Source organism: Fistularia commersonii, chromosome 18, assembly GCF_037954325.1.
Source record: "Fistularia commersonii isolate RoL2024-O1a breed Wild chromosome 18, RoL_Fcom_v1.0, whole genome shotgun sequence".
Lineage (NCBI taxonomy): Eukaryota > Metazoa > Chordata > Actinopteri > Syngnathiformes > Fistulariidae > Fistularia > Fistularia commersonii.
Genome location: NC_141301.1, coordinates 5,426,300 through 5,452,459, shown reverse-complemented (window position 1 = coordinate 5,452,459; position 26,160 = coordinate 5,426,300). Strand labels below are relative to the sequence as shown.

The 26,160-nt window shown below is 39.6% G+C and overlaps 1 long non-coding RNA gene across 1 annotated transcript in view; it reads left to right on the top strand.

Moving 5' to 3' along the window:
• The window catches only part of LOC147224233 (uncharacterized), a 47,402-nt gene that overhangs the window by 8,704 nt on the left and 12,538 nt on the right, over positions 1–26,160 (top strand). Inside the window, exon 2 of the long non-coding RNA XR_015107471.1 lies at positions 16,866–17,012. This is a non-coding gene — a long non-coding RNA (uncharacterized LOC147224233). The remainder of the gene's footprint in view (positions 1–16,865; positions 17,013–26,160) is intronic.

The following is a 26,160-nucleotide window of genomic DNA, read 5'->3' as shown; positions in this document are numbered from 1 at the left end:
TTCCTAAGCTCTCAGGTGAAGATGAGTTGTCTCCATTGCATATTATGTAGACTAATCTATTTATACATGGGCTTCATCCCTTGCCTCTCTTTCTAGCACTAAAGGACTCATGGATATTGTTCAGCCACATCCCACGCTGGTTTCGCGTGGATCATTGAATCTTTGCTGGCTGTGTAATGAATGACGTCCTTATGCATAATCAAGAAATTGATTTTGCCCTTGTCTTTCTGAAAAATTGATTGGGAAACTAATTGTGCCCTTTCTCTCTTAGTAACATCTCACTGTTGAATCATCTCTCCTTTTCTAAACTACCAATCTTGTTAAAGTGAATCTAAACAGACTAACAATTTAGTATCCGAGGAGGCCGTTTAAATGGAAATTTACGTTACACATTTTAATTTAACAGTGCCTGCCTAGTGTGGCTGCGATTAAAATTAAGCCAGCAAACTCAAGTGGATTCTACATAAAAAAATGAAACAATGTGCAGTTAAAAACACTATCAATGTTTTTTATTTTCGTGTTTATGTTGAACTTCAAAATCGCAAATACCGGATCATCCTGCTAGAGTGAGAAACAGTGCTACCTTTTGGGGAAAAGCTTGATAATCCCTTCTCTGGAATATAGCCAAAGACTGTTAAAACCCAGCATGTTGCACAACTATGTATATTCATAATACCAGACAAATCTGCATCAAATATGTAATAAAATGATTTGATAACATAATATTTTAAGACTCGTTCAATAAATACCCTGGAATACATTTATAAGCCATTATAGTCTTACGTAAACTTGATCTTCGTTATTTGTGCCTGAAAAGTAAGAAAATTATAGTTCATGGTAAAAAGGAAAAGGTGAAGTTGGACAAAAAAGAAGAAAATCGTAGTAGGATATGTAAGTCCTGAGAAAATATGATTTAAATGCCCTACAAAAACTTTCATTGAAAGTGTTTTCTGATCTGTTGCCTCTTTCCTGGACATTTTATTATTTCTATTAATAATTAAATTAAAATTAAATTAAATTAATAATTTCTATTAATTCTATTGCAGAATTAAAACTGTCAGTCAGAGATTTGCATAGAGTGTATTTAACTCAGCTGGTAGTTGCCCATTGGTTAATGATATGAGACTTGTACATCTGTGTCCATGAATGTATGTGGATCATTCAGCTGGATTTTATTCTCAAACTATAACTAAATAGTCCCAATTGATCATGTTCTGAGATCATTATTCATTTTCATGGTCAGAGATCTGTTTCAGTTTCCATGTATTAGCATTGCCTTGCATATCTAATTTCTGTTTATACTCACAAATGACTTTTATTTTATAGTTTCTGCATTCATTCCCTGTCTTGTAACACAAATGCAATGACAACAATGGTTTATTTGGGTCAGCCACAAGAATAACAACATGAGTACTTTGGACTGCACTTTGGAAAGAAATGTATTGACACTAACTTGTTTGTCAAGGTTTAGACATACATATCCTGCCACAATTCTTATTCATACTCTTCCCCTCTGATTTGCGCTACCAGTCTGGTTCCTGTAGCCTCTTAAAGCTCTTTGATGGCACTTCCACAGTTGATAGTATCAACAATGATGACAAGGAGTTCAGAGGATTATCGAGAATTTTGTTCTGTGGAGTAACTGAAACCACCTTCAATTCAACATCAGCAAGACCAAGTAGGTGGTGGTGGACTACAGGGCGAATGGGAGAAGGCCTGATCCAGTCACCATCCAGGGAGTGGGGCTGGAGATTGTGGACTTGTACAAGTACCTTAGGGTCCACATAAACAATAAACTGGACCGGACCCCACGACGTACACTACGTGCACAATTTTTGGCAAGTTGTATTTTTGAGGATTCATTTTGTTATCGTACAACTACAGTGCTCTTGGTCAATCCAAAATTTTAACCAACCCTCAGACCTGAACATTTAAGTAGTAAAAGTGAAGTTTTGGCTTTCTCAAGAGAATATCTACACATACACCATTATTAGGCAACTATTAGTGTGCAGAATTATTATGCAACTAAATGAAAATATTTTTCCATCTAACTTGTTTATTTTTACCTATTTAAGTGAGAATAATGACAACAAAATATTGATTCTGACCAAATTTTGAGTTTATTTACTCAAAATTTACAGATAAACATTTCAAAAATTTCCAAAAAAAAACAAAAAAACAAAAAAAAACCCCTCAGTGACCACCCTTCTCAAGGGTGGCACAGTTACACGCCTTCAAGCCTTCCATTCAATGAATCGGTCAGTTTGCTGATCTGGTCAGAATCAACATTTTGTGCTGCCGCAACCACAGCCTCCCAGACACTGCTTAGATGTACTGTTTTACCTTCACTGTAAATATCCTGCTTAAGAAGGCCCCAAAAGTGCTCAATAGGCTTTAAGGCAGGTGAAAAAGGGGGCCATGTCATTAGTTTTTCATCTTTAAGGCCTTTACTGGCCAGCCAAGCAGTGGAGTACTTTGATGCATGTGATGGAGTGTTGTCTTGCATAAAAATCAGTCTTCTTGAAAGGTGCAGACTTTTTCCTGTACCATTGCTTAAAGAAAGTGTCTTCTAAAAATTGGTAGTAGATCTGAGAGTTGATTTTGAGTCAATTTTTGGCCAAAAAGTCCAACTAGCTCAATGTTGATAATACTTGCCCATACCAGTACCCTACCTCCACCTTGCTGGCATCTATGTTGAAGTGGAGCTCTTTGCCCATTACTGATCCAACCAAGGGCCCATCCATCTGGTCTGTCAAGAGTCACTCTCATTTCATTAGTCCACAAAACCTTTGAAAAATCTGTATTCAGATATTTCTTGGCCCATTCTTGACGTTTCAACTTATGTGTCTTATTCAGAGGCTGTCGGGTTTCAGCCTTACTTACCTTGGCCATTTCTCTGAGAACTGAACACCTCATACTTCTTGACATTCCAGGTAGGTCACAGTTGTGGAATATGGCAGCACTGGAGGTTAATGTCTGTTATATCTCCTTTTTAGCCCATTTTTTTGAGGAGAAGAATCCACCTAATAATTATGCACACCTTGATAAAGGGTGTTGATCTCTTTTGGCCACACCCTCCCTTGCTACAAAAATACACATCACCGGATATGTATTAAATCCAATAAACATTCAAGTTTCTATAGCTTGGAGTACGAAATTATGGATAAATGATGAAATGGTCAAAATAATCACTTGTCAAATACGCTAGTGCACACAGTGTAGATGCTCGTCTACAGAAGAGGACATGGCAGGATATTCTTCCTGGGGAGACTGCGGTTGTTCAGTGTTTATAGTGGGCTGCTCAAGACCTTCTAGTGGATCATCCCCCTATGGTGCAGAACTAAAAGGCTCAGACGCTCCTTTGTGCCCACTGCTATCAGATTGTGCATCAGCAGTTTGGACAGCACACAGCTCTGACCTGACTGAGCTGCATCTGCACTTACTGGCCGTTACCAGCAACTTGTCCCTTTGTTCCTGTAGCAGGATTTATCTATTTTTTATTTGTTGTTGTCTCCGTCCTATTTGATGTCTTTGTTGTTTATTGATAGATTCTGTCCTTTTAATGAAATTTGGCACTTGTCCTCTTGCCCTGTGCTGCTGTGGCACTTGAATTTCCCAGATGGGGATCAATAAAGTAGTATCTTATCATACAGTCAAATTGGAGATAGGATTAAACCTTCTTCATTATTCCATCAATCTTTTTAAAACATTTTCAGAAAATTTAACATTACCATTAATGGCCAAGGTCATACTGATATTTTTTGGTGATACTACATTTTCATGCCGTTTTAACGCATGACTTTTGATTGTCCAGTGTGAACATGGGATGGTGCTGCTCTTTTGTTTCTGACAGTAGTCATAATCATTATCCATTGACAAGACTTTGTCTGTGGAACCTAAACATTTTGGAGCATTTTCTACAATGATGGATCATATCATTTTTCTTGGAAGGGCAGTCTCAACAAATCATTAGAATCCTTTCAGTCCACTGCCAGCAGCTTTGTCCTGTTGAAATGACAGACTGTGAAATATATGCAGTGTTGACTGTGACTTATAGCTGCCCTATGTGTAAGAAATCTCAATCATACTAAGACAGACAAGAAAATGAGGTGTGCTCTAAGCCATTTGTTTCTGGGGGACAGGTTGGCTGTTGTATCCCATCACAGCGTATGAAGCACTTTTGCCTTGAACAGACAGATGCAGAGCTCATTTCACCAGTGTACACCAGACCACAGGTAGTGATGGAGATGCTCCTGTCTGTATTTTGTCGGGTTTTTGATGGAGTCATTGGCTGTGACTGGCATCAAGCATGAAGAGCATCACTCGCTCTCGATTCAGATGGAGACATGGAACTCATGGGGCTCAGATGGTAGAGTAATGCTGATCAGGCAAAGCGTACCATCCCATCATCATCATACTGGTTATCACATCAGGAAACACTAATGAGGAAATTGTAGATTCCAAGATGTAAAAGAACAATGCCTTCTGAGCATATTTTTGCTCTAACTAATTTTGAACTGCATGGTTTATGAAACAGAATATATGACAGGAAAAGGATATAATGAGTATTCATGGTTATCCATGGTCACAAATACCAGTAAACAAATATTTTTAAAGCTGAAGTCAGGCAGTGGGATTGTAACACTCATTGTTCAAAAGGACAGATCACGCCAGTCCTTTTTCAGAAAACCATATCCTGTAATCTATTCTCACCGAGAATAGATTTCAAATTCTCAGTAAAAGCAGCATTTGTATTGTGACAGATTACATATTTCAGTTGGTTTTCAGTAACTCAGCATCAGTAACTTAATTTTGCTTCATTATTGGAAATTAATTCTGACAGATGACAACATTTTCAGTCAAAGTAATCTGATGTAGCTTGCAGTCGCTCTTTCTATTGAAAGGGGGAATTAACAATTACATCAAAATGTGCTGCAAACAATCGGAATTCTTCAATTTCCTGTCAGAGGTCCTCTTCTATTTTAACAATTGGCAATCTCTTCACTTTATCTGTAGAAAAAAATCTGTATTAAAATGTTCTTTGCTTGTATTTCTTCTACCTTCTAACCTTGTGCAACACAAGAAATGCCTTTTGAGGAGAGGATTCTTTTGTTTTTACTCTTGTTTTTAAGGGTGCCCCCATTGTGATCCCCTTTTGGATAATTCAGCATCCCAAGGCAGCAAAGAGTGTGCATCTTTGCTGCCTTGGGAGACAGGAGACAACACAAGTTCATCTGAAGTCTCTGAAGTCTAGTAAACTCTTGACAGTGCATTACAATAAAATGCTATACACTGCTATATAAATCGCCTTTTCTGTTCTTAAGGATAAGTGCATATGGACTTTGTTTAAGATGAGATAAACAGTCTGAACACTGAAGCAAAAGTTTAGAATATAAGCTGGACTTGAAGTTCTCTGGATGTTTCTAATCAGGGATATGACCCTTGTAGACAGTGTTATCTTGGCACTCAATATTTGTTTACAGGCTTTCAAGTACAAAATTGCTTTCATTATCCTAGTCTGGAGTTGTGACCACAGAAACTGATGGACCATAATCAGTGACTTTAATAGTAAAGTGGAGTGGATTCATGGGGTGTATTCATATATTTTTAGATTTTGGGGATTGCTACACAATCCACTGCACAATCTCGTTCTTGACAGGTTCAGAAAAGCAATTTATCAGGAGTATGCAGATTTGAATGATTCAGATAGGTTAAAACATGTCCAAAATTAAAAAAGTTAACATACAAAAACTACTCATTTAATTTGAACAAATGGCTATTTTTTTTTTACTTTTTATGCCTCACAACACAACAATTTGACCAGTGATTTAGAAACTTCTGCAGATGTTGCACTCATCAAATTGAACTAAACAAGCATGAAAATGTGTTTTGAGCTGTTTTTTCCTCATCAGACTTCCAACAGCATTTCCTGGATGTTTTTATTTACTGCTCAACATGAGGTTCTACTCACAAATATGTATGGAAATACTTTAAATATGTATGAGCATCTCATTTTCAGCCGTCTGCTGGCATTTACTGCTAAAAATTACATGGCGGAAATGAAATGTATGCAAAAACAAAAAAAAAAACAAACAAACAAAATGCACCACATTTAACAATCATGATAATAGATTTGAAATCTTAAAGTGCTTGCAGAGACTCGGAAAATTGAAGGCCAGAAACTTTGCAAAAAAAAAAGCAGTCCCAACTCATCGTAAATATCTGTCTCTGCCAACAGATTTATCGTGGATAAATATTCAATCAATAGATTTGGCAGAAGTATCAAGCAGTGATTTGAACTGAAATGTGTTGAGAACTGACTGTATAATTGTTTGCGGCTGCTCTATGATGGGTAATCTTCAGGCTGTATGTTGTATAAGGCTCAGTATTCATTTACATGGTAAGAGGTTACTGAGCACTTACATATTTTAATTGGGTTCGAATGTTTTGGACATTGATTGCATAAAGATTGCATAGATTGTGTAAATCATGTGTTTTTGTGTCTAAAAAGTAGTGAGGGATATATTTATATACATGCATATCCCTCTTTAAGACAGTATTTTTAATTGTTTTTAATAAAAGGGAGAGAAATTGCTTACAGGAGTGGAAGTCCTTTAGTGAGGTTTGAGATGACCATCTGTATTGTTGTGTTGTAAGTGGTGTGAGACTGGCAGACTGCTGTCTTCCCAAATTTCTAGATGCAAATCAGGGATTTTGGAATGCTTGGGAAATACTAAATGACGTTTCACTCAAAGTCATGACTTGCAAGTATCACAGTGACAATTAGAGAAGTATCTTTGGTACCTCTTCCTGGAAGCCAATAAATGAGGTGAAAGCTGAAAGAGTTCGTAATCATCCATATCAATTATTGGCCATGTGACATGGATATTTTCATTGCCAAAGTGGCAATGCAGCTCAAACTAATGGATCCACCATCTGTAAGGGGTCTCCATATATGCCAGGAAAACAGGATGTGAAGTCACATTGCGAATAAAGTCTCTTCCCACTGGAGGAAAATACAATAGAGACACAGGACATTTCTACTGGATATCTTTTTGGCGCAAGTGGTTCTCATTAGCACTATGTACTTTTTACTGTTTAAATGATTTATGAGTTAAGTTTCTCATATTTGAATGCATTTATGCTTAAGACTCAAATAATCAACGATACACATTCATATTTTTGTACCCTTTACCAAGGGTAAACAAAGACCATTATATTTGCAAATGATAAATCATATTAGGATATGGTCATTTATAAGCATGTAAGGGATTTCAATAGAGAATCCCTTGCATCAAGACAGTGTTATAGACTTCATGAGACTCAGAACAGAACCATTCTTCAAGTTTAAGGGTTCACAAAACACAGCCCCTTGCACATGAAATATAGACTTGGAACACTGGCACAATAATCAAGAGAGTCCTATTGTCAACTAAACCAGACAAGTTATCCCTGGTCAATGGGGTTCTCTTATAAGGTAGCAAAATTGGTGGACTGAATTAGCTAAATATAGGACAGGTGTGGGCAGTTTAACAGTGATTCTTAACCTGCTTGAGTCCAGGAGATGTCTCTGGCTGGTGAGTGGACTTGGCCAGTCCACCGGAGCCTGGTGAAGTCGGATAAAAGTCAGTTTTAACTTATATAGTGCATTCACACTTTGCGGTTTCAGAGTGCTTTACACTAGATGGCATTCATCCACTCACACACCAGTGGTGGCAAAGCTGCCATGCAATGCTCTAACCAAGTTATTGGAACCAGCTTTGGGTTGAGTGTCTTGCCCAAGGACACTTCAGAATGCAGACAAGTGGGGCCTGGAATAAATCACTAACCCTCCAGTTGGAGGGACGCCCACCCTACCATCCGAGCCACAGCTGAGAAAATTAATTTTTCTTGTAAGAAAGAGCCAAAGGTTTTTAAAAAGGTAAAAATGAAATGTCTTATTTTTCCCATATCCAGTACTTAGAGAGGGCTTTTTGGAATTTTCTCCATGAAAATACAATAGGTTTTTTCCCAGGAAAACAGTGCTTCAGCTTCCATTTTAAATTGTGATTTTCCAAAGGACAAACTCCGAGTCATCCTTTTGTAGCAGGATTTTTTGGCACTTGGGTTGTATTTGATGAGCAATATGGAGGCTGTTGTTTGGGGGGAAGGTGAGGCATGGGTTTCTGTAACTCTGCAGTTGTATTCTGCTGACTTAGAAACTTGACAGGGAGGTAAAAAATATTTAGACATTTCATTTTTGGGCAAGGTGATCTTTTTCTAAGACTTGAAAAATTTGGACAAAATACACTAGAAATTCTAAACCATTTACATCCACCTTTATCTTTAAATGACAGTGTGATTAATTTGATATTGACATGTAAAATCTTTCAGGAGATATTCTGTTGATGTTTGTTTATTTTTAAGAATTACTTTACATGAAATGAAGTATTTTTAAATTGAAGTGTGTGTTAATAATATGGCTGGTGAGACTGGAGCAGCTGCCGAGGTCATGTCAGAAGCATCAAGTGACCTGACATCAAGAGGGCTAAGGTAGATCGAACAGGGGAGGATCAACATTTCTATCTCAATTTTAGCCTATTCAACTGATGATGCAGGCTGTCTCACATGCCAGTGAGACTGCCAGCAAACACATGTGTATTAGAAGCTGCTGCTTTGCACAGTTAGCTGGGATAAATAGAAGGTATTTATTAGGGACCAGGTTACACTGGTGGCCTCTTTTTCTCCTCATTACCCACCTACAACTCCAGCTAACATCTAGGGCAGTCTATGCAATATTCTGAAGTTGTGATTATTGAAAGCTCTAAGCTGAAAATAAAGCCAAAAGCCTCAAAACATTACCCATGGCAGTAATTTGTTCCCAGTTGACATGCTGGGGAGCTGCTGTGTTCTGCACTGATGTCTGCAAATTAGGCTTAATTTTTCTTGCAACATTCACTTTGATCAACAAACAAATTCCAGCTGTTGTTCCTAAAATACACACACACACACACACACACACACACAAACTGTGTATGAATTAAATTTTAAATTCCATTATTATACACGTGTGAAACATGTTATGCAAAACATGGCATTTTGAAAGGCAATTCAATATGATGTACAGTAATTCCTAAAAAGTCTCATCATATATTGTTTGCGTGAAGCTTGGTTGGAGAAGTAGGAATGAGTTGATGTTTAAATTGATCAATGACCGCTGTTGAAAGTGAATCCCTTCAGTGAACATCATAAAGATGCTTCTTTAAATAAGATTACAATTAACACACAAATGCTGTCGTATTATTGTCAGGGCTACAATACAAACACTTGATTAGTTTTATGATATAATTAGGAAAACCAGTTAAACCCACATGCGAAAACACAAAATCAGGGGCCAGATGATGTAAACAAAGAGCAAACATGGCTCACTAAGACAAAGCCCTGTGATACAGTCTGTTGGAAACGAAGCACTGCTGTGTTGTATGTAGCAGCAGATAAGGGCTCTTTACTTTCCCTTTTGCTCACAAGCTAATGTGTGTGTTTGATCATCGGAGGCCCTTGGCTCCACTCTTATCCCCCTGCCTTCCTCAGTAATCAGCAGTATGATGTGATCAGAGACACCCACCTGTCCTATCAATGTGTCATGTTATACCAGACCAAAGCATACCTCTTGTCATTTCTGACAGTCCTGTGGTGGCAGAAAATAAATGGCAGCTTTGTCCTAGTGATATTTATCTTGGAAATTGAGCAGCAAGACTTGAAGCGACTACTTCTTGGGTCTCATACCCTTTGGGTTTTGGTAAGACTGATTTTCAAATGAAGAAGGTTACAATATAAGCACCTCAAGTCAGCACGATCTCACAGTCAGATCTTATGTCAGCTCCTTATTTTAATACATTTAAGCTTTTATTTGGAAAGTTGGAATTCATACACATCATGTGAATGAAGGGATAAAATAGGCAGTGAATAAACACCTACTGAGCCTTAATCATCATCATTTTATAGCAAACCTTTCACTTTCACTCCAAATGACTTAAAGTGCTGTGATAAAAGCACATCTATAATACGAACATTTGCCTTTTCTTCAGAAGACAACTTGGATTCCTCTGTCAAAGCAGCTTTTAAAATGCTGTCAATCAAGGTAGCAAAGTATACACTAGGCTTGACAAAGTTTCCTCTGACTATCAGTCAGTCAGTTAGTCACTTGTGGCCGTTAGTCTGCCTTTCACAGACAGTTCAAGGTTAATTGATGTACCTCATAAAATATTGACACCAAAGAGATTGCTTACTGCTCATGTTGAAATACTTATCCTGCTATACATGCTACCCATACTTACTGGTGTGCATGAACTGCATATGAAACTCCATTGAAAAAATAAATAACTGCATCCCCCTCAAGTTAGTCATTTACACTTTTGAGAAGTGGGTTAATGAGTGCTAGTTAATGTGAAAACTTTCTCTTCCCCCAAGAACTACATTGTAATTATTTGATTTATGAGTGGCCAGAGGAAAAAATAGCAGCCAAACATCCTCACATCCTCACAGGGCTGCAGCCAGGAGTTTGTCTGACAGACTAGCTACCTCTGGGTGCACTGTCCTTTATCACATCATTACCGCACCACCCACAAGAAAAACACAACAGTTATATTATATAAAAGTTATGTGCTTAATACCTTCCCTTCTCATCTGCACCAAGGATATTACTCAGAGAATAGATAATTGTCCAGAGGTTTTTAGATGAATAAAAACAGCTCTATTGTGGGTTTACAGTTAATTTGCACTACAGGGATTCTTTGTTATTCAGGCACGTACACCACAGGACTGCATTAATACAAGAGAGTCGAGAGTCATTTTAATCACCACACATTGAGAGAGATTGTGGTAGCTTTGTTTCTGTGCTTGTCTGAATTGCTGAAATGGAAATGCGGTTACTGTAATCCTGCTTTTGGAGCTGGTAGAAATGGCTCTTGGTTCATTGTTGCATTGACAGTGTCTGAAGCGCTGAGCAGGATTAGCTGACGCGAAAAGTATAAAGAAAGCAATACTAGACTCAAAGGGAATAGCTCTGAACTAAGCCGTCATTCAAAAGGGCACTTTTAAATGTTTGTTAGAGAAAATATTTAACACACTACAGATCCAGTGGAAATTATGCCAAGTGTATTTGGGTACCATTTTTCTTTGTCAGTCATTAATTTGATTAAGTAAATATACTCCGTGTCTAGGGGCATGATTACATGCAAACGTAAAAGGTTATGGTGCAGCTCATCAGTGGCTTTTTGTCTTGTCTCAGAGAACGATTGCACTCGTGATCACTCATTAGAATGAAAAAGAGCTGCTGTGTGTTAAGGAAGAAAAAAAAGGAAAAAAAAGCTCCTTCCCATCCATATGAAACAGTTTGGCTTAATAGCTATTTAATGAGAGAGTGCCAATCAAATAAATTAAATAATTGGTCTACCTTAATTCTAATTATTCATTGCTCATTTTCTGAAAGACGTTTTTTGTTCTTTTGCCGTAAAAATTGATTTGAAAAATGTCAAGTCCATCATATTGGTCAAACCAATTACTTAATTATATTCTAATGATCCTCTTTGTGGATTTGGAAATTAAACATCCAGGCCGAAGAAAAAAGGCATTGTAGATTATTATTTAGCTGACAGAAAAATTGTTATTAGCTCTTTACCCAATTTTTTTTTTTTTTACAAATTTTGCAGATATGGCAGCTGAAGAATGATTCAATACCAATTTGGTGTAAAAATAAGGCAGGATATTTTCATGCCAACCAACAAGGTGCAGTCAGCAAGTAAGAATCAGTAAATTGTGAGTGATAAGGTTCTTTATTTTAAGTTAAAAGTTACAAACATATGCTAAAATCATGAGGGTGTACAAAGCTTTGCCAAGATGTTACCTGAGAGTAAACAATTATGTCGTCATCATTTGTATGTTGTCTCTATTCATGGATGAACCTGAGAAAGAAAACTGAATTTGAAATTGTTTCTTAATGGCAAAGCCTACGTATTAGCAAGTGGGCCTTAGCTAACATTATTACATCACGAGACAGTTTCTCACAATACCTATTTCATAGTGATCACTGCTGGGTGACATTAAAAACTGTTAATGCATACATAGTGAATTATTCTGCACCTTTGTTTGACCTTAAACTGTCAAAAACTCTGTCAAACTGTCAAATTTTTCCCTGTCCAGAATATAATTTCCTACATGTCTTTCTTTCGCCTCAGACATCCTGTGGTTTTGTTTTTCCATCTGTCAGATGGGTGCCCTTGGCTTCTACCTGCCCTCTGCCTCAGAACTAGTTGCACTGCTGGCCCGCATGTAGCTTTCGTCACGGCAGGATTAAAGAAAATGTATGGGGGTCTTGGTGACGTTGCTCCATTTGTCTTCCTCTCACAGGTTGCTGTTGCCCCAACATCATTCCACCACTGTTTGGTTCTGTAGCTCAAGCAACCTGAGGTTCAAAATGTCTCAAGGATGAGCTTCTTTGACACTGGAGACTTTGTCAGAATCACCTTGGGGTCAAATCAAAACAAATTAGTGCTTGTTCTCTATTTGCAAGCCACATCCAGCATTTTTAGGGGTGATTCCTTTCCCCCATGGATAACAATACCCCTTGGGGTTTTCTCTAACCTCTGAACACACACACACACACACACACACACACACACACACACACACACACACACACACACACACACACACACACACACACACACACACCGAAAAAAAAACATGACCAGAAGAGCTTTCAATTCCATTAACAATTTCTTAGTTGTCCCTCATGGGCACATTTAAGGCAAATGTGTTCATAAAACTTATATAGCTCCTCCACACACTCCACGTATGAAACAAATGTAATAATCTATCACAAATACAGAACATATCATCTATCAACAAATATGCATGCACAAGCTTTATAAAATCTCAGTTTCAAACATTTTTAACAGTAAAATTGGAATGTCTGTAAGTATTTTTTTAAAAGATGTCAGGGGGCAATAAAAATGGGCATACACTCAGGGACTGCTGTAAATTTTGGTTATTCCAAACAATATTCTATGAGAATTCAGACTGTGTATATTATCCTGTTTACAGTTGTTGCCTCCATTCCTTTCATGTGAACTCAACAAAGACCCTGAACAAAAAGTAAACACACCAAAGTTGTGTGAGGATGTCCACACAACTTATTGGGAAATGTAGCAAGTTACATCAGACTTTTACTACAACTTTAAACCAGTTATTTTTGTATTTTTTTGTTCTGTTGCACTGCTAATTGTGATTAAAACAGATTTCTGCCCCAGTCTAACTGCTTAATGGAACAAACTACCTCTCTAGATTTCTCACAATTTCTCACTTTGACTCCCTCTTTTGTCTTCATCTGCCCCTGTCTTTCTCTCAGCCCCGCTTGTCTTTCACCCTTTCTGGCCTGAGTCCTGGTATATCAGTGCCCCAGGCCTTCAGTCTCATGTTGTTGGAATTCTCACAAAATATAGTGTGAGAGTTTGATGGCCTCGAGAGAAAAAAAACATGAAATCACCCAAAATATTTTCTTAGATCACACTGTGACAGCTGCATGATGACCTGTGTTGTGGGATCTTCTAAGAGAAAAATAGGCAACCCAAGGCTACAGTAAAGAATACAGACCAACATGGCTTCCATTTGAAGCTGGAGGAGTGTGTGGATGAATACAATTCTAGGATTCTGAAGTGTTGTCTGTTGCAGTAAAGTAAACATACAGAAGACTGGAGTCTATTAGTACCTGACCTGTCATATGTAATATTGACTTATTTGAAAGGTTCATGACCTTCCTGCTTATACCTGAATATATCTAACACATGCCCACACATGTAAGACACTGTAGCATTAGGAGAACACATGTAGACCATTTTAAGATGGTGTTCCATGAAGATGTTCAGCATATTTTCAGTAAAGGATATCTATCCACCTGTTGGTTCTAAATGTTATTCAGATTTGTCATGAACTTCATGCTGATCTTCTAACTGTATGTGACTATGAGATTGAAAACATCTTTGTGATATAATGAGGGGGGCACATACCCACCAGGATTTTCTAGTGTCCATTTGCTTGCCCGATGCAAAAGGCAGAGATGGCCATCCTTTCATCCATCCATCCATCCATCCATCCATCTTCCACCGCTTATCGGGGATTGGGTTGCATGGGCAGAGGCTGAGGCAGATAGGCCCAGACTTTCCTCTCATTTGCCCCTCGGTCTGGCCCTTCTGGGGGATCCTGAGCCGTTTCCAGACCAGCCTCGAGTGACCAGAACACATCACCAGGCGGCATTCTGTTAAGATGCTTCCTGGATACCTGACCTCTTCTGGCTCCTCTCCCTGTGGAGGAGCAGCAACTGTACTCTGAGCCCCTCCTGGATGACTGAACTCCTCACCCTATCTCTCAAGGAGAGCCTGAAAACCCATTTTGGCTGCTTGGATCCGTGATCTTGTTGTTTCAGTCTCTACCCACTGCTCATGACTACAGGTGAGGTTAGTTGTGTAGATCGACCAGTAACTTGAGAGCTTTGTCTTCTGACTCAACTCCCTCTTTACCACAACAGACAGGTGCAGATTCTGCATATCTGCTGACAACTCATGAACAAGACCCTGATCATACTTGAACTTCTCAACTTGGGCCAGGATGTCATACCCTAATCAATGACCTGGCGGACACTCCTCTCGAGCACTGCTGAATTGACCTTTCTAGGGAGGCTGAGGAATGTGATACCCCTATAGTTGGAGCACCACCTCTAATCCCTCTTTTTAAAGAGGGTGATCAACACCCCGGTTTCCACTCTAGAGGCACTGCCCATGCTGTCCATGCAATGTTGCATAGACGTGTCAGCCAGGACAGCCCTACAACATCCAGAGCCTTGGGGAACCAAGGATGGACCTCATCCACCCCCTGGGAACCACAGAAATTGGTGTTTTGCTGCCAAGTGCATACAGTTTTATGCTTGACAATGGTATTGGTTATGGACAGTTGATAATGAGCACAGATATCCAATAACAGAACACCACTTGAGATCAGATCTGGGGGGGGGGTTCCTCCTAATTACGCCCTTTCAGGGCTCACGACCATTGCCCAACTGAGTGTTGAAGTGTCCCAGTAGAACGGAGTCTGCTGTAGGAGTGCTCTCTAGCAGCCCCTCTAGGGATCCTGAAAAGGGTGAATAGGCTAAGCTTCTGTTGGGTGCACAGCAACAAACAACTATCAGAATCTGTCCCCCCATGCAAAGGCAGAGGGAGGCTACCCACTTTGTCTGGGACCTGTTTTGGCTTAGGTGACCCTTCCGGGGGAATGCAGCCCCGGGCAGCTTAGATCCTAGGATTACTGAGATGCACAAACCATGATAAGGTGGCAGGCTGAGGGGCAGAGATGACCATTATTTAAAAATGCATAGGCCCCCACTCCATAGGCCGACTCATCAACATCCCTGACCAGCTCAAGAAAATTGGCGTCATCAGCAAATTGAAAAATGAGGATGTTGTTGTACTTCATAATGTGGTGGTGTGTACAGACTGCAGGGTGAAGTGAGATACATTTTTCCTTTTCAGGAACTGTTTAACAAATCAGAAAAGGGTAGATTTTAGAAAGAGTCCAAATGATATTGGGTTCGATTTCTCATTAGCATAAATGCATTCTGAACTACTGCATGTCTGTCCGTCACATTTATTTTTGGATTTTATTTTGACTTTTTTCCTCTGCTTTTGCAGATAGTTGTTTGAGACAGAAAACATCCAGCACTGATTAAATACAGCCCCAAAAGCTGGAAAATCTGGCAATCCCACAAGACCCTGATATATAGTTGGGGATGTTACATACAGGCCGGCCTCTACTTTCAGGACCACGGACAGCTCATATGGAGCACATATTCATCTTGACAACGATGCAGATTTGATTTTTTTCCCTGGAGTCACAACATCCACAAAATGATCCTTTTAACCATCATAATTTTTCTGTGTGCGTCCTACAAAGCGAATGACGAACCAGGATTTTCTCCAGCATCATAGAAGAGAAGCATCAGATGGAGTGTTCTTGGTGGTGTAATACTGAGGCTTCCCCATCCCCCATCTCCCAAATGAATGAAGTGGATGACCCAATAAGACTGTTCTCATCAGTGTTGGCCCTTCATGCAGACATGAACTGTCGTCCCTGTGGTATCAGCTCCAAGAAAGCTTACAACCTCACTGAAGCAGTGTGTCCTGTCAGGTGATGTCAGCTATTACATATCAACTTGGCGTGTATCTTATTGGTTAATTTAGAAAATAGTATTTTGAATAAAACCCTATCGTACACGGCCAACAAAACGATTTTCTTTCCTCATTTGGGGCTATTTTGCGGTACCATTAAACTACCAAGATTAAAAAGTGACATTTTTGTCATTGTTCCAATATAGAAGGGGATCACAGACATAGTGTATCATTGTCATCTTTGGAGTACTTTTGCTCACCAACTTTCTTAATCACCCTTGAAAACCCTTAATCTAAGCTCTGGTGGGTGATTAAAGACTTGGGTGATAAAAAATTAGCTATTTGTGGAGCAGACAGAGAGGGAGAGAGGGCGTGGGTCTTGTCTGGCTCCTGCAGTGTTGTGGGGACATGGATAATAAGGATTAGCCTAACCCATAAACCATAATACCCACAAAAAAAATCAACATTTTACCCATAGAGAATATCCATTTGGACGTTGAGGCTTGTTACTGTGTATGCTGTTTGACTGTGAAGACACGTGACACAGTGATGGGTCTGCTACTGCCTTGAGAGCTGTAGCTTTTAGCATATTTATTAAACAAATAATTGAAATGAGTATCGGTCTTCCATGGTTTTCATTAAATTTGCTGCATCTCTGTGCCTTGGCAGGGATCCAAGCCATTCCGTGCAGTGATCAGGCCTGGGTGTGCAATGCTGGACGCAGGTGGGGGATTTGCGTTTGATTGTGGCTTTATTAGCCATAATTAAGATCCAGCTATTGTATAAGGATCCAGAGGACTATATCAAAGAGATTTGGTGAGCAGAACAAGCAGTCCAGTTTCATTAAAAGTATGTTGGATGGGTTGTAGGATCCAGAAGTGACACTTATTAGACAACTGAGCTATCTTAAATAAGCCTTAGTGTTAAAAAAAGCCTTACATTTTTGTCTGTTGGGGTGGTGGCTGCAGGCTGATGACCCACAGTCTCTTTGCCTCTCCATTTGTGCCATACAAACTGCAGAATAGCTCCAAATCATTGATCTGTCTCATGATGAGAAATTAATATTTATGGCAGTTAACTCATGTGCTACTTTCTAATTGCATTGTGTGGGAAAGAGCCTGGAGTGCAGCTCTTTAAGAAAGGTGCTGCAGGTTTTGGTACCACATACTAAACATGAGGGCGGGATACCTTCGCTGCTCTCTTGTGTATGTGTGTGTGTGCATATGTGTGTGTGTTTTGTTGCGCACTCCCCTCTCACAGTATTGACTTTTTTCCCCTAGCATTGATCTAATTATATTTGTTGTAGCTCTTGTGTCCCCCAATTTATGCCTCCTTGCCTCTGCCAATTAGGTTTTAACAAAATGTGATTATGAAGAATAAATGCTAACGTTCAGCTCCACTAGAGGGTGGCACATCAGTTTACCTAAGGCAGGGCTTCCAAACTTGGGGGAGAAAAAAAATTAACAAAGCTAATTTTAAGGGATATGCGTTTAATTTTGAGTGCTTGCATAAACACAGTGGAGCATTTCAGATTAAAATCCCCCAAAGTGTGGTAACCATGAAATAATTTTAATTAGACCAGCTGACAATCCACTGAAGTCTCCAAACACGCTGAAGGTTCGTTTGCTACTGATGCTTGGATGGAGTGACCGCTGACTCGTTTTAAACAAAGGTCAGATTGTCAGATCATCCAGAAGGTGGGGTAAAATATCACCAGTATAAATACAGGAAAGCACACACACTGGTGTAAATATTTGCAAACCAAATGTTCCTGGCATTGTTGTCTCTTCAAAGTAATTAAATCAACCATGTGAGCAGTTTATGAAGTTAAAAGAAGGTACTTATCAGATGCTTTTCACATAATTTCTACTCAAAGACAACACTTCTTACCTTTTTAATGCATCCTGAATTCAACAGATTATCTTTTTAATCTTTTTCAAACATCGTCTGTCATTATTCTGTGCACATTAGGCTGCAGTTTTTGCATTTGCATCTGTAATGAATGACATATTTGAAATTCAAAATCATAACTGACAAAATGAAAATTCTAATGACACATTTTTTTTCCTGTATCTTTGTGAATTAAAGCAAATATCTCCCCGGGAACAGGATGTACAAAACTGTTGCTGTTAATTCTTGAAAATAATATGCCACTACATGAAACATGTAAACCTAGATGAACCCTTCAGGATTTGACTCATTGACTCATTGACTAATTTGACTTTAAAATATAGTCTACTACAAACATTAAAACACTCAAGGTGAATGTTAAAGCTAAATCACACTTAAGTAACTGCAGTGTATGTTTGGCCTAAGTCTAAAGTTTTGAACTTATTACCATCATAAAGGAAATCAGCATTGCTGTATGTGTCAATGCAAATCTTAAAAATCACTGGAGGGTCTTTTCAATGGTGCATGATAACAAGTCTCATATTTTTCACAGGGGAATGCAGTTTTATCTACAGCAGAGAATAATATAAAGAGTAAACATCTATGAGTTTTTCCCTTACCCATATGTGCAGTAAACCCTAATCGAAGTAATTTGTCTATTGTTGATGGTGACTTTTAATTTACGGAGATAAGCGAGCCAGGTCTTGACCTTGATCTGTTTTGACATGGATCGCTGCTCCAGCTCCTTCCAAAGGTACCGTCAATCATCGTCCAGTTTTTTAACTGTTGTGTTCACATTTTGATTCTCTCAATGTTCTTCCTTGTTTGTTCTCTTTAATTTTTAGATATCTACAGTATGATAGAAAAAAAAATATATATATGATCTATGTCAACAGCAATACAGTCAACATCTCCTTCTGTTCCAAATGACCAGCGATATTGATTACACAATGCTTTCCTCACTCGGCTGCTTCCGCTATTTTGTTGTCATTATCTGATGGTGAGCACAAAGCCAGTCACTGTGCTCACCAAAGAGCTGTGTCGGCTTCTGCAATTATGTTGAGGACAATGAAAGTGGCAATCGTGTGATGGTGTTTTGTACCAGAATTCAAGGATATGGACTCTTGAATCCAGATATTTAAGTTCCTTTAGAGGGGTATGAAATATAGTTTATAGGACTTGCTTATAAACCATGTACATATGGGTTCTATAGGTTAGGGTGGCTATGAGGATTTCGTCCACATGCATCAGGGAAATTACTCTTGTTTTGTGAAGTCACATTCACACACTCTGCTCCTGTAATTAATATAAATTGCTTGTCAGCTGCTTTGCATTCAATTCTCTATGCTTGACAGCTCGGTTGACTAACTGGGAACTGCCGGAACCAGACTGTGAGTCACTTACTTTAGTTACATTCATTTCAAATGTGCTGAAATTTGGCACACAGAAAGACTCAAGCTGATGTAGAGTTAGAATTCAAAAACTGAAAAAATATGTTACAAGGTCTCCTTGATATACTTTAAAGGGCACACTTGACAACAGCTCCCCTAACATTTCTGGGAGATAACGTGGCATTAAAAATGCCTTGATTAAATGTTTATCTTCCTCGGGGACCTGTGTGAATGCATATCCACATGAGGGACAGTGTGTGTCAAATCTGGAAATGCAGAGAGGAAGAAGAAGCATGAAAGCCCCCATGAATAGAAATAAAAAATTTCAACTCAGTAAGGAAATAGGCGTGCGTTGACAAGATGAGAGTCCCTTGGCCTTGACTTTTTGCAAAGATACTGCTGCTCAGTGCCAACATTAAACACCTTGTTTGTACCTTTCAGTGCATTTCCAACAAAGTCTTTGATGATGGTTTACCTTCCTCACCAGTGGAGTGTGAGAAGAATACAGCAAGACGTAAGATTAAAAAGGCAGCATTAACATGATAGAAATGAACCGCTTTGGTGAGGAGGGACTGCTTTGAAGATTTGCAGTGAAATCCCACCATCTATATCCCAGCTTTTGTTTCTCAGATGAAAAGATCTCTTCCTGCTGGAGACACATAGGATGAGTCGATGCATTCAAAATGTAGGAGGGCAGAGGAATGTTTTCTTTGGCTGATCATTTGTAGCTGAATGGTCTTTGTTTTTGTACCAGGGCATATTTTATCATTGAGTTAAGGGGAATAACTGCAGGATTGGATTCATAACTCCTTTATGTTGAAAGAAAAGAAGAAACTGGAAATATTTAAAAGTGTATTAAAACTAATCAAAAAAAGGAATGTTTGATTTTATAATTGATAATTATGTTATCTGTTGACTGCAGCATCCGTGAAGGTTCTCAATCATACAGTTTGTGCTCAAACATTGTCTAATCTTATTTGGGCAATTGGACTTAGTTTCCTTTTTGAAGATGTTTCACCCCTAATCAGGGATACTTCTGCCGTTGTAAAGAGAATGGCCAGATGTTTGGCGAAACACTTTCATGGAGAGTCCACTTGCCATGATAAGATTTAAAGAAAAACCTGGCAACTGGTCATATAATCTTGAGAGCCTGGTCTGTATGGTAGTTGAAAGTGATAAAAATGTGCAAAAGTATGTTTTTTTTTTATTTTTATTTTTTTTTATTGCAGAAGCAATAAGGTGTTAAAATTGGTGATTTAGATGGTAACATTACACTTTACTTGAAGATCAAATATCTCTGTATGTGGCTCTAATGATGCTCTAATCTAAGCATATAGAGGGTGCATGACCTGAAAGGCTTTGGAAGTGATGCCTTATTGCAAAAAAGTATGAAGTTGTGAAAGACTCTTCAAAGGTCATTAAAGCAATTTTCTCACTGATCTAACCTTGACAGATCGCCTCACAAGAAAGATTGGTGCTAAGAAGGGAGTGAGGAGTTTGTGCTTGTGGTCCTGCAGCACTTCAAAAAGAAGCAATTGAGATTTGAGGTTGTTTAAAGGTAGGAATAGGAGAACCACACATTGAAGGTGTGTAATCCCCCCACCAGCTCTGATCATCAAGTGGATGAACAAAGGCAGTCCATTTACTATGGGGCAAAAAAGTATTTAGTCAGCCACAAAATGTGCAGGTTCTCCAACTTAAAAACACAATAGAGGCTTGTAATTTTCATCATAGGTACACTTCAACCATGAGAGAATCACATTGTCTGATTATTAAAGAATTTATTTGCAAATCATGGTGGAAAATTAATATTTGGTCAATAACAAAAGTTCATCTCAATACTTTGTTATATACTCTAAGTTGGCATAGCAGAGGTCAAACGTTTTCTGTAAGTCTTCACAAAGTTTTCACAAACTGTTGCTGGTATTTTGGCATATTCCTCCATGCAGATCTCCTCTAGAGCAGTGATTGGGCTGTCACTGGGCAACACAGACTTTCATCTCCCTCCAAAGATTTTCAATGGGATTGAGATCAAGAGACTGGCAGGGCCACTCCAAGACCTTGAAATGCTTCTTGCGAAGCCACTCCTTCGTTTTCCGGGCGTTGTGTTTGGGATCGTCATGCTGAACGACCCAGCCATGTTTTATCTTCAACGGTGTTATTTGGATGCAACCCAGCATTCTTTCTCCTCCAAACATGACAAGTTGAGTTTTTACCAAAAAGTTCTATTTTGGTTTCAACTGACCATAAGACATTCTCCCAATCCTCTTCTGGATCATCCAAATGCTCTCTAGCAAACTTTAGATGGGCCTGGACACGGCTCGTACTGCAGGATTTGAATACCTGGCGGCGTCATGTGTTACTGATGGTAGTCTTTGTTACTTTGGTCCCTGCTCTCTGCAGGACATTCACTAGGTCCACCCGTGTGGTTCTGGGATTTTTGCTCACTGCTTTTGTGATCATTTTGACCCCACAGGGCCAGATCTTGCGTGGAGCCTCAGATCGAGGGAGATTATTAGTAGTTGAGTATGTCTTCCATTTTCTAATAATTGCTCCCACAGTTGATTTCTTCACACCAAGCTGCTTGCCTACTACAGATTCAGTCTTCCCAGCCTGGTACAGGTCTACAATTTTGTTTCTGGGGTCCTTTGAGAGCTCTTTGATCCTGGCCATAGTGGAGTTTGGACTATGACTGTTTCAGGTTGTGGACAGGTGTCTTTTAAACTGATAAACAGATCAAACAGGTGCCAAAAAATACAGGTAACATGTGAAGGACAGGGGAGCTTCTTAAAGAAGTGAGAGGCAGAAATCTTGCTTGTTTGTAGGTGACCAAATACTTATTTTACCAAGGACTTTACAAATTAATTCATTAAAAATCCTTCAATCTGATTTCCTGGTTTCTTTCCCCCGATACTGTCTCGCATAGTTGAAATGTACCTATGATGAAAATTTTAGGCCTCTCTCATCTGGTGGCTGACTAAATACTTTTTTCGCCCCACTGTATGGACTAGGATCTGTGTGAACACACAAGCACATCTTAAGCTACAGTGATAAGAAGAAGGCTTTGCTGTGGACTTTCAGTGTTGTAGATTTATGACAGTGACTCTATTTATACCTCTCCCATTCAATTACCATCCTGTCTGGTCATTGCTGTTTCTGCTGCCACTGCAGTGTAGAGAGAATTCACTTTTGAGGACTTCAAAGCTGGTTCAGCGCTCAAATCTCCCCTATAGCAACAGCAGCTCAAAGGACAGTGGGCACGGTGACTGCAAATTAGGAGTTCCAAAGAGACCCATTAGATTCTAAAGAAAAATAGATGTTTCAAAAGGGGGACGCAGAAGAAAGTGCTGTTTTATGAAGGGTACTAAAACATTTTATGCTATCGAACCACAATGCACCATATCTATACCTTAGGCATTAGTTTTTGAAGGACATACCATTATTTTAAAAGATGTTACCCACCTGCGACTGATCAGATGTAAGGGACAAGCACCATTTAATGATCAAGTCAAATAAACTTGATGCCCTTCAAATACGGTAACTGCAATTATGGAGAAGACAATGATGCCAAAGGACATGAGGGGGAAAAAGTTTAGGCTGGACAAGACCCAATGTCCCGCTTTTCATGGTCACTCACTCATGTTTTCAATATATGAATTGAGGCAATACTGCAGTTAGCATTTGGCTTAATTGCTGTTGCAGAAGTACTGCCATGTTGAACTAATACAACAAAATGCAAATTTGATGTTGTTTTTAAAGTAAATAGTCCCTACTTATAAAGGTCTTTAACTATCTTGTGCTTTAAAAGAGCTTAAACTTGCTTGCATTCACATCGACGGCAGCAGAGTTGTCCTGCAAGTTGCTAATCAGGTCACCCCAAGAAACTGGTGGTTCAATGTCTTGCAGAAGACATGCAGCCAGAAGGGCCCAGGGTTTGAATCGTCAGCCTTCCAATTGGAGAGATGTCTGCTCTATCAATTGAGCTGCATTTGCATTTCCTTACCTCAGGGTATTTCCAGAATTCTTAGTATGGGTTTTTGACAAAACAATGCACAAACATCTATTAATAAAAAAAATGAGCACATTAAAGGAAACAGAGCTCGTACCTTTTCAGATGGATGCAGAAACCCTTACACAACAAAAATAATAATCTACACTAGCCTCTTCCGTCTTATGCTGGGAACCCATTGTTGAACATTAAGTTGTACAAAAAGAACCCCAAATCAAACAGACAGACATTATTTTGACTTCCCCTTAAATTTACAGATTAACTGTTCTTACCTGGCAAACAGTTTTTCTTTTTACTTATAATCAATAATTATTTTTTGAAATTCCTTTTCTGCTCCTCAAGTCAGCACCTTATTATTTTGGAAGGGTTTGTGTGCCCCAGTGATCAGAGAAGCTAAGTTTTTGGGGGCTTTATAGTCCTGGATGGGTCTCTAAAGGCAAACAGGTCCCAGACTAGACAAAGTTTGGCTCTGAAGCCCCCCCCCCCCCAAAAAAAAAAAAAAAAAAGAAAAATATAAGAAATGGGCCAAGTTTTCCTTTGCTGAGATGCAGGTTATTGAGGTCCCCCTCTGGAGCTGGGCCTTAGGGTGGGGCTCGATCATGAGCACCTGGTGGCTGGGTTTGCACCCAGGGGACTCAGTCAGGGACAGCCCACTCTGAAAGATCACAGTAGGCCCCCCTTCTGTTGGGCTCACCACCCTTAATAAGGGACAAGGAGCATTGTAAACCGGGTAGTGGCCGAAGTGGGGGACTGTGGCTGGCAGTCCCTTAGTTGCAGAAGTTGGCTCTAGGGATGTCATGGATGTCAGCTCTCTAATGGCGAAATGATTTGAGCTGGTATGCAAAGCTGAGACGTTGCGGCAATATATAGTTGGACTAACCTCAACACACAGCTTGGGAGCCAGGGTCCTTGAGAGGTTGGACTTTTTTCTTCTCAGGAGTTGTCCCCAGTGAGAGGCATTGGGCATATCGTGTCGGCATACTGATTGCCCCCCGACTCAACGTCTCTACATTGGGGTTCAACTCTATAGACAAGAGGGTAGTCTCCTTCTAACTTGGGACACAGGCAGACTTCAATGCTGACATCGGCAGTGACAGTGAGACCTGAAAGAGTGTGATGAGGGGGAATGGCCCCCAGATCTGAACCCAAATGGTGTTCTGTTACTCTACTTCTGTATTTGTTATTGACTGTTCATAACAAACACTGTGTTCAGGCATAAAGGTGATCTTACTTATATGTGCACCTGGCACAAACACACCCAAGTCTGCTGTTGTCTGACTTGCGGTTGCCAGTTGGGCAGAGTGGGGTGGAGCTGTCAACTAATTACCACTTGGCAGTGAGATGGCTCTGATGGCGAGGGGGGATGCTGGTCAGACCTAGCAGACCATAGCGTACCATGAGAGTCTGTTTAGAACTTCTGGCAGAGTCTCCTTTCAGAAAGAGCTTCAACTACAACCCGAGGGTGACAGGGACATTGAGTCCAAGTGGGTGATGTTCCATGCCTCCATTGTCGAGGCTGCTGACCAGAGATATGGCTGTAAGGTGGTGGTGCCTGTTGAGGCGTTGACCCTCGGCCACCAGGGAAGAGCTAGAAATTGACTCACCGCTCCTCTGCATTGAGAGGAGTCAGATGAGGTGGCTTTAGCATCTGGTCAGGATGCCTCCATGACGCCTCCCTGGTGAGATTTTCCTTGCATGTCAAACCAGGAGGAGGCCCTGAGGACAAACTAGGACATGCTAGAGAGATGTGTTCCAGCTGGCCTGGGAACGCCCTGAGATTCTCCCAGATGAACTGGAATAAGTGACCTTGGGGACTGGGCCTCTGCTTCAGCTGCTGCCCCCGCAACCAGCTCTGGATAAGCAGTAGATGGGTGGATGATTTTTTTCAAACAATTTGTTTTCTAAGGTTAAACCTAAACTCATTAGCTTAAAATCCCCCTTGCAATAACCCAGCAGAAAGCTAAATTATGATATTCAAACAATGTGATATATGAAATGATAGGATAGTCATTCATTCGAAAAATATTTGTGCTCCTCTAAAACTAAGTGTGACTAAGTGTGTGATGTCATAGGCTGTCATGATTAGTTTTAATAATAAATCATTATATCTTTCTGGAAATTAGACTCTCTTACACATTTACAATTTTCTGTATAATATTAAGTCTGAATCTACAAAATAATTATTGGTTACTAGCCTGCCTTGTAATCATTGCAAAGTCCAACACTCTCTTATCTAAGTTTTCCTTTGCTGTAAAGTAGCTGAAAAGGTACTCCTCTTTGCTGGACTCTTTTAGCTTTCCAGAGAGGTGAAAAATTTCATCCTTGTCACCAATCTGTGCTAAGCAGTAAATGGAATAGGAATAGACCTGCCCCTGTTCGTTACCATAGTGGCTTTAAGTAAACCTGGTTTCTCCTGAGAATTATACAATTGCAATCTGTATCAACTTTTTAAACCTCTTTCGGAATTGAATCTCTCAGATTGTCTGATCTCTGAACCACTGCGGCCATTGCATCCTTGACCCAACCTTTATTGGATTCTACTCAATTGACTGGTTTTTGACAGAAGTCTGGAAGCATTATCGCAGTTGCGTCCCCATTGAATTCCCATACTTTCTTCACTGGTCAAAGTCAGCTCACAGGTGATTGCCCTCTATCTGTGGCCCGATGATAATGG